The sequence below is a fragment of the Euleptes europaea genome, chromosome 1, assembly GCF_029931775.1.
Source record: "Euleptes europaea isolate rEulEur1 chromosome 1, rEulEur1.hap1, whole genome shotgun sequence".
Lineage (NCBI taxonomy): Eukaryota > Metazoa > Chordata > Lepidosauria > Squamata > Sphaerodactylidae > Euleptes > Euleptes europaea.
This window is the reverse complement of record NC_079312.1, coordinates 176,009,327-176,026,197: the sequence shown is the minus strand read 5'-3', so window position 1 is coordinate 176,026,197 and position 16,871 is coordinate 176,009,327.

The following is a 16,871-nucleotide window of genomic DNA, read 5'->3' as shown; positions in this document are numbered from 1 at the left end:
CCCCAGACCTCTCTCATGCTCAAATGCAAAATGCCACAAGTGACTCAGAGGGAGGAGGAGGAGGGTATGATCCAGGTGTGGGGCTGAGTCCCAGCCAAGAATGCCCTGCTGTAATTCCCGCAGCTGAATCACAGCAACCAGGTGTGGTCAGTGCGATGCCCACAGGTGACACTCTGCCTCCCTGAATGATCTGTGCAGTAAGAAACCGAGAAGAAGGAGTTGGTTTTTTACATGCTGACTTTCTCTATCACTTAAGGGAGAATCAAACCAGCTTACAATCACCTTCCCTTCCCCTCCCCACAACAGACACCCTGTGGGGCTGAGAGAGCTGCAACTAGCCCAAGGTCACCCAGCTGGCTTCATGCGGAGGAGCGGGGAAACCAACCCAGTTCACCAGATTAGCATCCGCTGCTCATGTGGAGGAGTGGGGAATCGAACCCGGCTCTCCAGATTAGACTCCGCCACTCTTAACCACTGCTCTTAACCACTACACCATGGAGTGGTGGACTTTGATCTGGAGAACTGGGTTTGATTCCCCACTCTTCCACATGAGCAGCAGAGGCTAATCTGGTGAACTGGATTTGTTTCCCCACTCTTCCACAGGAAGCCGACTGGTTGGCCTTGGGCTAGTCACAGCTCTCTCAGCCCCACCTACCTCACAGGGTGTCTGTTGTGGGGAGGGGAAGGGAAGGTGATTGTAAGCTGGTTTGAATATCCGTTAAGTGGCAGAGAAAGTCGGAATATAAAAACCAACTCTTCCTCTTCTTCGTGTTGCAATCTGGGTGGGGATTCAGGGGAAAGGCGGCGAGGCGACCCCCCGGCTCTCGCTGAAGCCTGTCTCCTTCTCCATTTCAACAGCCCAAGCATGCTGCTTGGATGTAAAAAAGAACATTTTTTTTCTTGAGAAAGGTGTAGACACTCCTGCTGATGAACAGTCCCAAATCCCTTCTGAAGTCAATGCAAGTTACGGTGCCAGACCGCTTTGGCCATCGACACCCATTTCCCCTTGCTTCATTTTAGATTGAGATTCATTTATTAATACAGCAAATGCCATTAAAAACATTCATATCGGTTACAGAATTAAAACTGGAGAATATACAGTAACTAAAACTATAGGATATACGATTCATAGACAGTTTATATAACGTAAGCAGATCTCGAATTAATAAAACATTCTCCATTTTAAGTTAAATTACCAAGCCCCAGCTTTGTCTGGCAGATCTCATATACTGCGGCACAGAATTTCGCTACTTGCTTCACCCTATGTTCTATCCCATAGGAGACTCCTCAGTCTCCCTTCCTCGTAGCTATCCTTTTTTAGATCAAGGAGAGGGGAAATTAGCCTGCATCGGACCCCGGTGTACTTTTGTTCTTCTGGAAAGTGAATCTTGCAGAGTTCACTGGAGCTGATGCTGAAGCGTATGCAAGATTGTAGCTTCAGTCCTTACTCCCCCTGCCCCAGAAAGAGCCTTTTGGGTTCAGTTCCCCCATGCTAAGCCTCCCTGAACCCCCCATTTGGGAAGAAGAAGCAGAAGAGTTGGTTTTTATATGCCGACTTTCTCTACCACTTAAGGCAGAATCAAACCGGCTTACAATCACCATCCCTTCCCTTCCCTTCCCCACAACAGACACCCTGTGAGGTTGGTGGGGCTGAGAAAGTGTGACTGGCCCAAGGTCACCCAGCTGGCATCATGTGGAGGAGCGGGGAATCAAACCCAGTTCACCCGATTAGCCTCCGCCGCTCATGTGGAGGAGTGGGGAATCAAACCTGGTTCTCCAAATCAAAGTCCACCGCTCCAAACCACTGCTCTTAACCACTACACCACGCTGGCTGGGGAGAAAGGCGGGGTATAAATGAAGTTAAAAAAAAAACCCAATCAAGTTATGCCATCTGAGGTCTGGACAATGTTTACTTGCTTTGCAATATTCCTAGACGCACGTGTACGAATGTCGCCGATACGGCTCATTTGCGCCAAAGCGGCTCCAAATGCGTGTGACTGGACTGTCCCCAAACATTACAGAAACGCTCACAAACCAGGTGCAAGACAAGAGCGCTGGAGACTACAGCAGAATAGGCACATGTTACCAGTGCGGAGGGCCACCTATGGCATGGACAAATCATGAGATCAAACACAACATTTCTGTGCCTGAACAGCCCTCCGTCCCAGGAAAGCAGAAGGTGTATTTAATATTATTATTATTAGGTTATGCATAGTCTTGCTGAGATTCAAGTGAGATTACGTAGTGGAAGTTAAGTACAACCAACAGGATGGGACACCTAATGACCAACACAACAGGGTCTGGACCACAGAAATCTGAAAACAGACAGAAATTGAAAACCGAGAGAAAATAAAAGCATGAGCTTTTCAACAGTATGCATTCAGTGGTGTGGCAACTACCTAGTCGTAAGAACAAAAGAAAGGCCATACTGGATCAGACCGAGGTCCATCAAGTCCAGCGGTCTGTTCACCCAGTGGCCAACTGGGTACCTCTAGGAGGCCCACAAACAAGACGACTGCAGCAGCATTATCCTGCCTGTGTTCCATAGCACCTAATATAATAGGCATGCTCCTCTGATCCTGGAGAGAACAGGTATGCATCATAACTAGTATCTATTTTGACTCGTAGCCATGGATAGCCCTGTTTTCCATAAGAACATAAGGAAAGCCCTGCTGGATCAGACCGAGGCCCATCCAAGTCCAGCAGTCTGTTCACACAGTGGCCAACCAGGTTCCTCTCAGAAGCCCACAAACAAGACCACTGCAGCAGCATTATCCTGCCTGTGCTCCACAGCACCTAATATAATAGGCATGCTCATCTGATCCTGGAGAGAACAGCATCATGACCAGTATCCATTTTGACTAGTAGCCATGGATACCCCTCTCCTCCATGAACATGTCCACTCCCCTCTTAAAGCCTTCCAAGTAGGCAGCCATCACCACATCCTGGGGCAGAGAGTTCCACAATTTAACTCTGCATTGTGTGAAGAAATACTTCCTTTTATCTATTTTGAATCTTTCACCCTCCAGCTTCAGCAGATGACCCCGCGTTCTAGTATCATGAGAAAGGGAGAAAAACCTCTCCCTGTCCACTCTCTCCAAACCATGCAGTTGCGCTAGTCCTGATCATTTTGGTTGCTCAAAGGTCTAGGGCATACCTACCTGGTTAGGAAGCAATACAGCAAATAGGAACAAACAGTCTCATTATAACAGGGGCAGCTACAGGTCTAACCTCCAGAGGGGCTCAGTTAGATGATACCTTTGACACAGGCTAAAAAGGTAAAGGTAAAGGTCCCCTGTGCAAGCACCGGGTCATTCCTGACCCATGGGGTGACGTCACATCCCAACGTTTATGAGGCAGACTTTGTTTACGGGGTGGTTTGCCAGGTGACACAGGTTGGGATCTCCCAATTCATGTCACACATGCTGAGCCCTAAATTCTACTTCCCCCCAGCATCAGAAGGAGTCAGAACTTAGAAATGCCACTATCCAAGACCTCAGTTGTGAGCCATGGCAATTCTGAAGAAACTCACAATTCTTGGAGGGGCAGAGCTCAGCTTCCTAAGAATCTCCACTTTCAGAAGAACAAATTTTGTAAAACAGACACTGCAAACAGCCACAAACCGAATACAAGCAATTACGGACATAACATAAGAACATAAGAAAGGCCCTGCTGGATCAGACCAAGGCCCATCAAGTCCAGCAGTCTGTTCAGACAGTGGCCAACCAGGTGCCTCCAGGAAGACACAAACAAGACAAGTGCAGCAGCACCATCCTGCCTGTGTTCCACCACACCCAAAATAATAGGCATGCTCCTCTGATACTAGAGATAATAGGTATGCAGCATGACTAGTATCCATTCTAACTAATAGCCATGAATACCCCTCTCCTCCATGAATATGTCCACTCCCCTCTTAAAGCCCTCCAATCTGGCAGCCATCACCACATCCTGGGGCAGGGAGTTCCACAATTTAACTATGCGTTGTGTGAAAAAATACTTCCTTTTGAATCTCTCACCCTCCAGCTTTAGCAGATGACCCCGTGTTCTAGTATTATGGGAGAGGGAGAAAAACCTCTCCCTGTCCACTCTCTCCAAACCATGCATAATTTTATAGACCTCTATCATGTCTCCCCTCAGCCACCTTCTTTCCAAGCTAAACAGCCCTAAGAGTCTTAACTGCTCCCCATAGGAAAGTTGCTCTAGTCCCCTAATCATTTTGGTTGCTCTTTTCTGCACCTTCTCAAGCTCTGTAATATCTTTTTTTAGGTGTGCTGACCAGAACTGAACACAGTATTCCAAGTGTGGTCTCACCATAGATTTGTACAAGGGCAGTATGATATCAGCAGTTTTATTCTCTATTCCTCGTCTAATTATGGCCAGCATGGAATTTGCCTTTTTTACAGCAGCCGCACACTGGGTTAACATCTTCATTGAACTATCCACTACCACCCCACGATCCCTTTCTTGGTCTGTCGCTGCCAGCACAGATCCCATCAGTGTATATGTGAAATTGGGATTTTTTGCCCCAATATGCATCACTTTACACTTACATTGAATTTCATTTGCCATTTTAATGCCCATTCTTCCAGTATGCAGAGATCCTTCTGGAGCTCTTCACAGTCTGATTTTGTTTTAACCACCCTAAATAATTTGGTGTCATCTGCAAACTTGGCTACTTCACTGTTTAACCCCAACTTCAGGTCATTGAAGAACAGGTTGAAAAGCACCGGTCCCAACACAGATCCCTGAGGCACCCCACTGCTCACATCCCGCCATTGGGAGAACTGACCATTGATTCCTACTCTCTGCTTCCTATTTTTCAGCCAGCTCTCAATCCATAAGAGGACTTGTCCTCTTATCCCATGACTATTGGCATATTGACGTTTGTTCAATTTGCACAACTCTGTAGATTACAGAGCTCAACTTGTCTTGGCAGGAAAATTCTGCATTTTTACTTTCAGCACAGTGTAAGGTTTCTTATAACCTCTCTGTGTTTCACTGCTAATTGTTATTACTGTTCCAGACGTTTTAATACAGTTGCTATTGGGAAGTCTTTGGTTAAGCGCTGGAAGCTCTTTATATTTGACTTCACTAGCTCTTAACGACAATTCTGCAAGTTACGCGGGTTTTACCTGGTGTTACATACTGGGGGTGCCGTGCAGATCAATGCAAGAAGGCAGCAACTTGCTTTGTGAACAGGCAGCCAAGGGGGAATTGGGACAGGAGGTTGACACGGCTCGCACAGCAAACTTTTAATCACGACGCCCCCTAGACCTCACTTTCTCTCACTCTGCCGCAGCACGTCAACTTCCCCTTTTATTTCAAGCTTTTCAGTGGAAATGCAAGAAAAACCACAGGCCCTCTTGCGAAGACTTTCCCTCCCAGGAAGCGCTCCCCTGGGGCGGGAAAAAGCCCGAACGCAAGAGCAGAGCGGAAGTGACGGCGCCGGGCAAACCCGTCAATGGAAAACATCTAAGGTGGGAGGGGACGTTTTGGTCTGGGAAAATTTGTGGACATTGGAACATGACGAGGGAGACCATCCCATGACCCGCTATGCAGACGGCAACCACCACCGTCCCCTGCTCGCTAACACTGCACCGATGCAGTTTTCAGAAAGCCCCTTACAAAAAGCAAGAACCGATATATTTGGTGCAAAACAGATTATGTAAAAATTTGTAAGATTGAACGTGTGTACACATGAAGCGGCCTTATACTGAATCAGGCTCTTGGTCCATCAAAGACAGGACTGTCTACTCAGACCGGCACCGGCTCTCCAGGGTCTCAGGCAGGGGTCTTTCACAGTGCCTACTTGCCTGGTCCCTTTAACTGGAGACGCTGGGGATTAAGCTAGAATGAACTGACCAAAACACACGGTCTGTGTTGCGTCTGTATGGCAAGTACATGTTAGATGTGTAGTGTTTGTAACTTGAAAGTATAATTTTTTTTAACGATCTTCTAAAAAAAGAGATTTCAATTATAACGAGGCATGTCTAGCCTGACACATTTCGATTGTAACAAGGCGTGTCTAGTCCAACATCGCAGATAAAAGTGTGTGTGTATGGGGGGGAAGGGGAAGCCAAGCTCGGAGAGCCAGCACGGTGTAGTGGTTAAGAGTGGCCGTTTGGAGTGGTGGACTCTGATCTGGAGAACAGGGTTTGATTCCCCACTTCTCCACATGAGCAGCGGTGTGAGAGATCCCCCTCTCTGAGTTTGCTTCTCCAAATCAGTTGCTCAGACGTGTATACAGAAACAATAGATTTATTGAAGCCTTCAGGAGATGAGACAGGCACAGGTAGAAAGTTGCAAGTGAGGGGCTATACGGGTTTACAGAATATATTGACTCCAGGGCACTGGGGCACTGGGGTTCACACTTATTGTTATGGGAAGTTACAAGCTTGGCATAATACAAAACATCAGACGGATCCCAGGAAGTCTGGTGCGGCTATCACACTTCCAAGGCCGCACCGGCCTGAGGGAGTACTGGCAGGAAGAACAGCGGGGGGGAAGATACATGGGCCATCAGGCCTGGCGCCTGAGACCAGAAGGTGTGAACTGCTTTTACGAGTTCACTGATAACACCGCAGGTGATGGAAAGCAGAGACACAAAGACAGAGACCCTCACATTCTGCCCCCCTTAAGGCCCCCCTCCGAGAGGACGAGGCTTATCGGGATAAGCGAGGTGGAATTCTCGGACCAAGCGAGGAGCTGCCATGTGGGGTGCGGCCACCCATTCGTCATGAGCGGAGCCAAGGTTTTTCCAGCGAACAAAGTAAAACAGTTTCCCTTTCTTCCATTTGGAATCTAAAACCTTGGATATTTCCAAATGGGTATCCCCTCCTACTACGGTAGGAATCTCATGAGCGGGAGGGGGGTGGAACTGGGGAGCTGCTACATAAGGTTTGAGGAGGCTTATATGGAAGACTGGATGAACTCCCTTGAGAGTCTTAGGGAGACTCAGTTCCACGGTAACCTCGTTGATTACTCTGGTAATGGGGAAAGGTCCTACATAACGGTCGCTCAGTTTTTTGCAGGGGCGAAGAGAGCGGAGGTTTTTGGTGGACAGATAGACTTGCTCCCCCACCTTGAGTTCCCATCCCGGAGACCGGTGTTTGTCTGCTTGTTCCTTGTACTTGCTTTTTGCCCTTTCCAGATTTTTGAGCAACCATGGCCAGGTGGATTTAACCACCTGAATCCACTCCTGAAGATCAGGGGTAGACTGGAGCTCTGGCGAGACGGGGGCAGAACCGAAAGGGCCAAAATCCGTCCCGTATATAACTTGGAAGGGACTAAAGCCGGTAGAGGAATGAGGCGCATTGTTGTACGCATATTCGGCAAATGGCAGCAGGTCGACCCAGTCGTCCTGGTGGAAATTTACATAGCAACGCAAATAACATTCTACTACCGCATTTACTCGTTCCGTTTGACCATCCGTTTGGGGGTGATAGGCGGAAGAAAGGCCCTGTTCCTCCACTCCCATTAACTTTAGGAAAGCCCGCCAGAATTTGGCAACAAACTGGACCCCCCGGTCGGAGAGGACCTTCCTCGGGATCGAGTGTAGCCTGAGGACGTGCGTGATGAACAATTTAGCTAAGCCCTGGGCTGAAGGAAGACCTGCACATGGAACGAAATGAACCTGTTTGGAAAAGAGGTCTGTGATAACCCAGAGAACCGTTTTCCCCCGACTTGGAGGTAGGTCGGTGATAAAATCCATGGCGATGACTTCCCAGGGACGGGAGGGGTTCTCAAGCGGTTTGAGAAGCCCCGGGGGTTTTCCCATCCGTTTCTTGGCTGTGGCGCAGGTGGGGCAGCTACGCACATACAACTCTACATCAGATCTCATACCGGGCCACCAGAATTGCCTTCGAACCAGGTGAAGCGTTTTTATGAAACCAAAATGACCCGCTAGTCTGGCCCCATGTACAAGTCCCAATACTTCTTTGCGAAGGGAAGATGGGACATATAGTTTCCCCCCTTGCACCCACCAAGTGTTGGTTCGTTCCAAGCCAGTGGGGAGGAGATGGTGCTCCTCCTCCTGTAAGGAGGCGTCCCGGAGTCGCTGTTGGAATGCTTCCGGGATACCTTTGAGCGTAGGGGGGGTCTCCGGTTGGCGGGCTCGGGATCGGGTGGTGACGGCCAAGCCAGGGACTTCCCCTCGCTGTTCGGGAGTGAACAGGGAGTCAACGGGGCGATCGAAATCGTTGCGATACTGGGGAAGTCGTGACAAAGCATCAGCTAGGGCATTTTCTTTGCCAGGGACATGTTTGAGGGTGAACCGGAATTTTGCAAAAAATTGGGCCCACCGAATTTGTTTGGCATTGAGTTTTCTAGCTCCTTTGAGAGCCTCGAGATTCTTGTGATCTGTGCACACTTCGAACGGCAGCTCGGCCCCCTCCAAGAAGTGTCTCCATATGGTAAGGGCATGTTTGACCGCTGCTGCCTCCTTCTCCCAAATGGCCCAGTTGATTTCGGACTGGGAAAACTTCTTGGAGAAGTAGGCGCATGGCCTCAACCGTCCCCCCTCATCCCTCTGCAATAGGGCCCCGCCCATGGCTACATCCGAGGCATCCACCTGCACCACGAAGGGCTTGGTGCAATCCGGGTGAGCCAAAACGGGTTCGGATGAAAAAAGTAGCTTTAAACGTTCAAAAGCTTGCTGGCACTGGGGAGACCATTGCAGACGGGCTGAGGGGAGTGCGGCGCTAGCCCCCCTGTCCTTGGTACGCAACAGGGCAGTGAGGGGAAGCGCAACTTGGGCAAAGTTGGGAATGAAATTCCGGTAAAAGTTGGCAAACCCCAAAAACTGTTGAAGTTGGCGGCGGGTAGTGGGGGTTTCCCAGTCCCGCACCGCCTGGACCTTGGCGGGGTCCATTTCCAACCCTTGGTGGGAAATTACATACCCCAGAAATGTAATAGAGGGTTGGTGGAATTCACACTTGGACACCTTAGCATACAGTTTGTGCTCCCGCAGCCGCTGGAGCACTTCTCGCACTAGGCGCACATGTTCTTCCATGGTTGCAGAGTAAATAAGAATGTCATCGAGAAATACCACCACCCCCCGAAACAGTAAATCATGCAAAACTTCATTAATTAATTGCATAAAGACACTCGGAGCCCCCGAAAGTCCGAACGGCATGACCAGGTACTCAAACATCCCAAAACAACTGGAAAAGGCCGTTTTGGGTTCGTCTCCTTCTTTGATGCGAATGCGGTGGTAGGCTTCTACCAAGTCCAGTTTGGTGAAGATTCGGCCCTCCTTTAATTGTGCTAGAAGGTCAGGAATAAGAGGGAGGGGGTAAGCATTAGACTGGGTGACTGCGTTCAGTCTGCGAAAGTCAATACACAGTCTTAAATCGCCCGTCTTTTTCTTTACAAAGAAAGCTGGGGCTGAATAAGGAGCCTTGGAGGGGCGGATGAAACCCCTCGCCAGATTGACATCCAGATAGTCTCGCAATACAGTCTTTTCACTAGGGCTCATGGGGTAAACCTTTCCCTTAGACAGTTTGCCTTCCCCTACAATCTCGATGGCACAGTCCGTTTCTCTGTGGGGAGGCAGTTCGTCGCATTCTCTAACATCGAAAACATCAGTAAACTGCGAGTACTCAGAGGGTAAATGAGGGGAGACCGGGGCGGGGGACCCTACCAGTGCGGCGGCTGGAGTTCTGAGTACCCGTTCCTTGTCGTGCAACCCACAGGGGTTTTCGGGGAAGGAAAGCACCCGTTTAACCCAATCAATGGAGGGATTGTGTCCCCTTAACCAGTTCATCCCTAACACCACAGGGGTTACAATAGGGGCGATGGTGAAATACAACCGTTCCCAATGTTCCCCCACGGACATAATCACGGCTGCAGTTCTATGGGTCACAGGGCCCCGTTTAAAGTCACTCCCGTCCATTTGGGAAAAACGGAGGGGTCCCGGAAGCCGCTTGCGCCGGACACCCAACTTCTTGGCAGTTTCCTCATTTATCATGGTGCGGGCACACCCCGAGTCGACCAACGCGGGGACCTCTAACGGGGGACCCCCTTTGGGTAGGGACAGCTGAACACGCACAAATACATTGTCCTCTTGGGCGCTTACCATCGGTGGAGCTCCTTGCACAACGATAGGGACGGTCTGCTGCGGAGCCCCCTCTACAGCAGACCGACGGCGTTTTTTGCCGGCTGTTCCCACTCTTCCTCCTCGCTGGAAGAGGGGGACGGGGTGGTGGCTTCCGGGGAGCCGTCCGAATCAAAGACGGTATTTGTAATCCGGGACCCCGATGGGACCGTAGAGTCGGATGCCCCATCCTGGGGGCGCGCGTGGAGAGCGGAGGGTGCGCCGGAGCGCCGGCTCAGTGGTCCACTTCTGCGGCGAGGCTGGCTGTCGGCGGCCGGTTTCGTCGGCTCGGCCTGGGTTTGGCGGGGGGGGGTCGGACGGCCTGAGCGAGAGGGGCATTGCGATGCAAAGTGACCCTTTCCCCCGCAGATCAGGCAGACGCCGGCCTCGAACCGCTTGCGGCGTTCCGCGGCCGAGAGACCCCCGCCACCCCCTTGCCGGAGTTCCCGGCCACGGTCACCTCGGGGCCTGGGGTCTCGCCCAAGCCGTTGCTTGGACAAGTTCAGGAGTTGTTTGCGATTCTCGATGTCAGCAGCATGGCGAACCCAACCTTCCACATCCGGGGGGTTCCCTTGCATGAAGGCCCAATGTTGGAGGTCTGGGTTGAGACCCTCCCTGAAACATTGTACCAAGGTAGCTTCACTCCAGTCCAGAATTCGGCTAGCCAGTGACTGGAACTCACTTGCATACTGCGCCACCGACTTAGTCCCTTGGCGCAGTTGCATCAGGGAGGCTTTAGCCCGCTCACCCAGAGTCGGGTCCTCAAAACGGTTTCGGAGTGCTACCATGAACTCGTCCAGGGTTCGCAGCACCGGCGAGCGGAGTTCATACTGCAACACCATCCAGGCAGCCGCCTCCCCTTGCAGTAAGGAAGCCACGTACTGCACCCGGGACTCCTCAGAAGCGAAGGTTCGGCCTTGTTCCCGCATAAAAATGTCTACTTGGACCATAAAAAAGGTCAACTGGTCTCCCGACCCGTCATACGTGACTTTCAGGTCCCGACGGGCCGGGGGGGCAGGGGTTGCGGGCGGAACTACCGGCGCCCCGTCTGGGGGAGCACCGGCTGGAGGTTGCAACTTCAGCGCATCTAGGGCCGTAGCCATCTCACCCATTACGCGTTGCATGCTCTCCATCTGCTCCTGCATAGCCCGGCGGTCTTCCTGCCACTGCTTTCGTTCTTCCTCCATGAGGGCCTCTTTGCGGGCCGGGTCCCCTTCGAGTCCCGTGCTGGGGAAGGCCAACCGGCGATCCTTCGCCGCAGTCCGCGAGAGCGACCAGCCCTTGGGAGAGTCCAGCCAATAAGTAAGCCCCCGGGGACGTTCGTCCCGATCTTGGTCGGGGGCGCGACCCTTCGGTTTCTTTGGCTTGGCTCCCTCCTCCTTCGGGTCCGGCTTCTCCGGCTCGTCCGGTTCCTTGGGGGCATCGGGGGTAGGGGTGGTGTCCTCGTCGGCTGACATTCTGTCCAAAGCGGTACAGCTGCAGTCCGAGAGGCAAGGACTTGCAACTTAATGTGAGAGATCCCCCTCTCTGAGTTTGCTTCTCCAAATCAGTTGCTCAGACGTGTATACAGAAACAATAGATTTATTGAAGCCTTCAGGAGATGAGACAGGCACAGGTAGAAAGTTGCAAGTGAGGGGCTATACGGGTTTACAGAATATATTGACTCCAGGGCACTGGGGCACTGGGGTTCACACTTATTGTTATGGGAAGTTACAAGCTTGGCATAATACAAAACATCAGACGGATCCCAGGAAGTCTGGTGCGGCTATCACACTTCCAAGGCCGCACCGGCCTGAGGGAGTACTGGCAGGAAGAACAGCGGGGGGGAAGATACATGGGCCATCAGGCCTGGCGCCTGAGACCAGAAGGTGTGAACTGCTTTTACGAGTTCACTGATAACACCGCAGGTGATGGAAAGCAGAGACACAAAGACAGAGACCCTCACAAGCGGAGGCTAATCCGGAGAACTTGATTTGTTTCCCCACTCCTGCACATGAAGCCAGCTGGGTGACCTTGGGCAAGTCACACTCTCTCAGCCCCACCTACCTCACAGGGTGTCTGTTGTGGGGAGGAGAAGGGAAAGGGATTGTAAGCTGGTTTGATTCTCCCTTAAGTGGTAGAGAAAGTCGGCATATAAAAACCAACTCCTTTCCTCCTCCTCACAGACAGGGGTGGCAGCATCAGTGTGATACACAGCCCCCTTCCCCCTCCTCCATGGGGGCCTATTCCACAGTCCTGGCCCCTGTAAGCATTAGCTGTATTTCCTCCCCCCCCCCCTTTCAGTTCTGTTCTTTATGCCCCTGGCGGGCCCTTTAGTGACTATTTTTGTTGAGTTGGGCTTTTTGAGATTTAAAGCTGTGGCTTGTTTGTTTTCATTTGCATGTCTGGTGTGACATGGTTTTTTTTTGCTTTTAAATTTAATGTCGGCAGCTTTGAGTCCTGTTCAATTGGGGAAAGTAGGAAATGAATATAAATGCATGTACGTCGCTCAGAAAGCTTAGCCTATTTGGCAAGTGTTGGATCAGGCAGGGCAAGAATTGAATCAGAAAAGGAGGGAGAATATAGGAGATTATTTCACATCCCATGCAGATGCAAACCCGAGTGGGCAATTAGAAGCACCACCAATTATGGCTTCCTATAGCGCATGACGAGATGACACACAGTTGCAAATATGTGTTTGCAACCTACATACTTTAGAAGAAGAAGAGCTGGTTTTTATATGATGACTTTCTCTACCACTTAAGGGAGACTCAAACCAGCTTACAATCACCTTCCCTTCCCCTCCCCAAAACAGACACCCTGTGAGGTAGGTGGGGCTGAGAGAGTGTGACTAGCCCAAGGTCACCCAGCTGGCATCGTGTGTAGGAGAGGGGAAACCCAACCGGGTTCACCAATTTAGCATCCACCACTCTTGTGGAGGAGTGGGGAGTCAAACCCGGTTCCTCAGATCAGAGTCCACCGCTTCAAACCACCACTCTTAACCACACCACCACGCTGGCTCTTTACATTTTTCAGGGGTATATATGAAACATCTTAATTGTGTTGATTCTTCTGTCAATATCCAGAAGGTTTTTGAAATGGCTAGATGAAGACCTCACGCGAAACAGCCTCGGGAAACACAGTTTTTTCTCTGCACTGCAACTCCAATCACTGAGGTGATAGCTGAGACCCCCCGTGGATCGCCAAGCTTTCCGCCGGTACCATCAGAATGTACTCAACATTTCCCTTTGGGCTGCAGTACTGCAGCTTACCGCTCGGCACCACAGGGCTCATAGGCAGGTAAGTACCACAACAAATTTATATAAAGAATCCCAACAAATTTATATAAAGAACATGGGAATGCACCAAAATATAAAAAGACCCCAAACATGCAAAAATCCCCATATGCAAAGACCGACAGCGGTCAAAAACCTAGCCAGCCAAAAAACTCCCCTGAACTGTAGTCCAAAGGTGACAGACGGAGCACCACCAAGTTTAGGTCCCTATTATTTATAGCGTATAATTATTAGACATTGGTTGGCTTGGTCCCAGCGCTGTGTTTGTTTTCGGTTTGCCCCACAACCACCCCAACGAGGGTTCCGAACAGGAGAAGGAAGGAAGGTGTCGACTGACAGGGAGCCGTGAAAACCTGGGGAACTGCGGCCTGTTCTCTTGCCGAAGCCGCACTCCCCAACAGCGGCTAATTGCAAAGATGATAATACTTATCTGGCGGGAACAGAAAATGTGTTTGAGCCCAAAGGGTTTCCTGGAATCCTGAGCCCTGCCATCTTTCAACCCAGTGAAGAACAATATACAGCCCCCCCACCCTGCCGAGATGGGAAGGGGGACCATAACTGGAGGTGAACTGACAACGCCAACCTTCAGCCTGCCTGATTCTCTGAAGCTGCTATGCTGAAGGAACCAGGAATTTTTTTTCCAAATAGTATTTTATTAGTTTCGTAATGTTATAGGGATACAGAAGGCGGGGAAAGGATGGATAAAATAAAAGGGTATCCATCTTGCAGTGATGAAAAAAATAACATAAGCGTACACATCTTAAAGACTATTATTCTTTCTTTCTGTTGCTTGGGCAAGATTATACATGCGTTCAAATAGACACCCTCTACCTCCAACGTATAACCTATTACAGTTGGCGTAACGATTTCCTACTCCAAACTTAAAATTACGTTGCTATTTTATAGAATTAGGTTACTATTTTTGTTTCTGTTGGTCTTGAGGCTCAGCGTATCTGTAGAATAGTTTCCATTTTTCGTTGAACTGTTCATGTGTCAGAACCAGGAATTTTTTTTTAATGTCACAGCCTCTGGCTGTGAACTAGTGGGGCTGAAAGATGGCGGCTTGCTGGAAAGCCCGCATGAGCTCTTGGGCAGCTCCCCAGTGCCGACACTTCCAACCCACTGGGGCGGGTGCATCATTAAGAGCCAAGGCTGCGGCATAACAGATCAAGGGCCCCAATCCAACTCGTGTCGTGGGTTACGTGTAGTTGGACCCTGAGAGGAAAGCCTGAGTGGAACCCCTGGCCGAAGAGGAGAGGAGTCGTTATTTTGCTCTTCGTCCTCTAAGCGACCCCTTTGCCTCAAAGCCTCAAACATCAGCGTAAAAAACCAGCAGTGCTGACTCGGCACACTTATGTAAATTAAACCTATCTTGATCAAATTTACATTATTTTTTTAACTGTACAGAGGGCCTGTATTTGAAATGCAAAACTCTGGATCCTCTGCTTGCAGAGAACAAGAAACTTCTGCTTTCGGGGCAAACCTGTTTGGAGCTGCAGCCTCTGGGCCTGAGATTCCCCCCTCATTGGGCTTGTTTGGTAGTCTCCAGACGGGCCTGGGGCTTCCCCCTCTTCCACCACGCGGAGCAAAAACTTGCGGGAAGAACCCACCGCTCAGCTTGTAAGCAAGGGTTGCAGATGTGGGAAGGCCGCTCACGCAGAGTTGGGCCTGTGCCCACCCTGAGCGGATTGATCAGTTTTTCGATCAGATCCTACATTAAACCGGCTTCTCTTTGCAACATCCCCCCCCCACTTTTGTTTGCAGCCCTGTGATATGAAATGGCTCATCCTTCATGCGTTGGATGAAGCAAGCTCTGATTCATGCATGCTGATGCTGGAATAAGCTCTGTTAAGTCTGTTTTGTTCTTCACGTTTGTTGATGGTTATACACATCCTGAAACGGTGGTCACCATACACAAGGTGTGAGCCGGGAGCCATGTTTTAAGGCACACGGACGGACGATTTTAACACAAAGCCACACACAATATACGGCTTTTATATATATATTTTCCCCCTTGTACAACATATGTGTCAGGATGTGTATTGTAAAATTGTGTATGTTTGACACTGAGGGAGGCCTGCAGATGGCCAAAATGCGTCTGGCCAGTTTTTTCGTCATTTTATGTACTAACATCAACTGTTGTGTTGGTAATATTTGTTACTATGGTTGTGCTTTTTAGGAAGCCTATATACTAGGCCCTGTGTTTCTAAATACAATTGTGCACAATATATAATAAATATACCGTATTTTTCTGTGTATAAGACAACTTTTTTTCTTTGAACGCTGGTTTGAACGCTGGACACCGGCCGGCCAGGGCGACAGGACTCTTCTGCTCGCTCTCTTCCCCACCCGATAGCTGACAGGCGGGGACGAGAGTGACCGGGGAAAGAGGCCGGTGGCCCTGGCTGGCGTCCAAACCGGTTGCCGCCTGCCCCCGCCTGTCAGCCGGCCAGGGCCACCGGCCTCTTTCCCTGCTTGCTCTCTTCCCTGCCTGTCAGCTGTTGGGCGGGGAAGAGAGGGAGCGGCAAAAGAGTCCTGTTGCCCTGGTCGCCAGCGTCCGGCATTCAAACTGGTCGCTGCCGGCCCCACCCTTCAGCTGTCGGGCGGGGTGGGCGGCGACCAGTTTGAATGCCAGACGCTGGCCAGGGCGACAGGACTCTTTCACCCCCACGTATAAGACAACCCCTATTTTTTCCTTAATTTTCGGTTAAAAAAAATAGGGGTCGTCTTATACATGGGGGCGTGTTATACATGGAAAAATATGTTAGATTTTTTGGTTGCTATATTAGAAACCAAAGGGGTTGAGCTAAACAATATCTATTTCCTTAGTCTCTAAGGTGCCAGAGTTCTGCTTTATGCCATAAAACCAGAAAGGCAACCTGGGACTGGAGGAAGGTGCTCGGTTCAGGCCTTCTGAATATCTGCAAATTAAACCAGTTGGCACGTATCTGCTCATTAGGGAGGGTTGGGGAACTATGCAGGACACCAAAGTTCATAGCACTCTAGGACTGATCATATACAAACGTGTCCACAGAAATAATTGGGGGAGGGGGGAGGTCACTTACAGATCACTCTAGAGCAGAGTTTCCTAAACTATTTATGTCACGGAGCACTTTTCAGGAGAAAAATTCGTCACGGAGCACTAGTTTCCACCTAGCACCTATATACTAAACCGAATGACAGTAGTATTCCCCCCCCCCCCCAATCTCTTCATGGAGCACTAGGAGATGTTTCACAGAGCACCAAGTGCTCCTTGGAGCACAGTTTTGGAAGCTCTGATCCAGAGAATGGGGGTCGGACATAAGGCCCGAGGGCCGGATCAGGACCCTTGAGGGTTCTAATCTGGCCCGCAAGTCAGCTGAGGCAGCCCCCTCACTCCTGACCTGGGCTGGCAAGCCCCCTGCAGGCTTGCCAGCCGAGGGAGCCACACACCCCGGTCCCGATCTGGGTTGGCGAGTCTACTGCGGGCTTGCCAGCTGAGGCAGCCTGACCTGAGGTGTCAA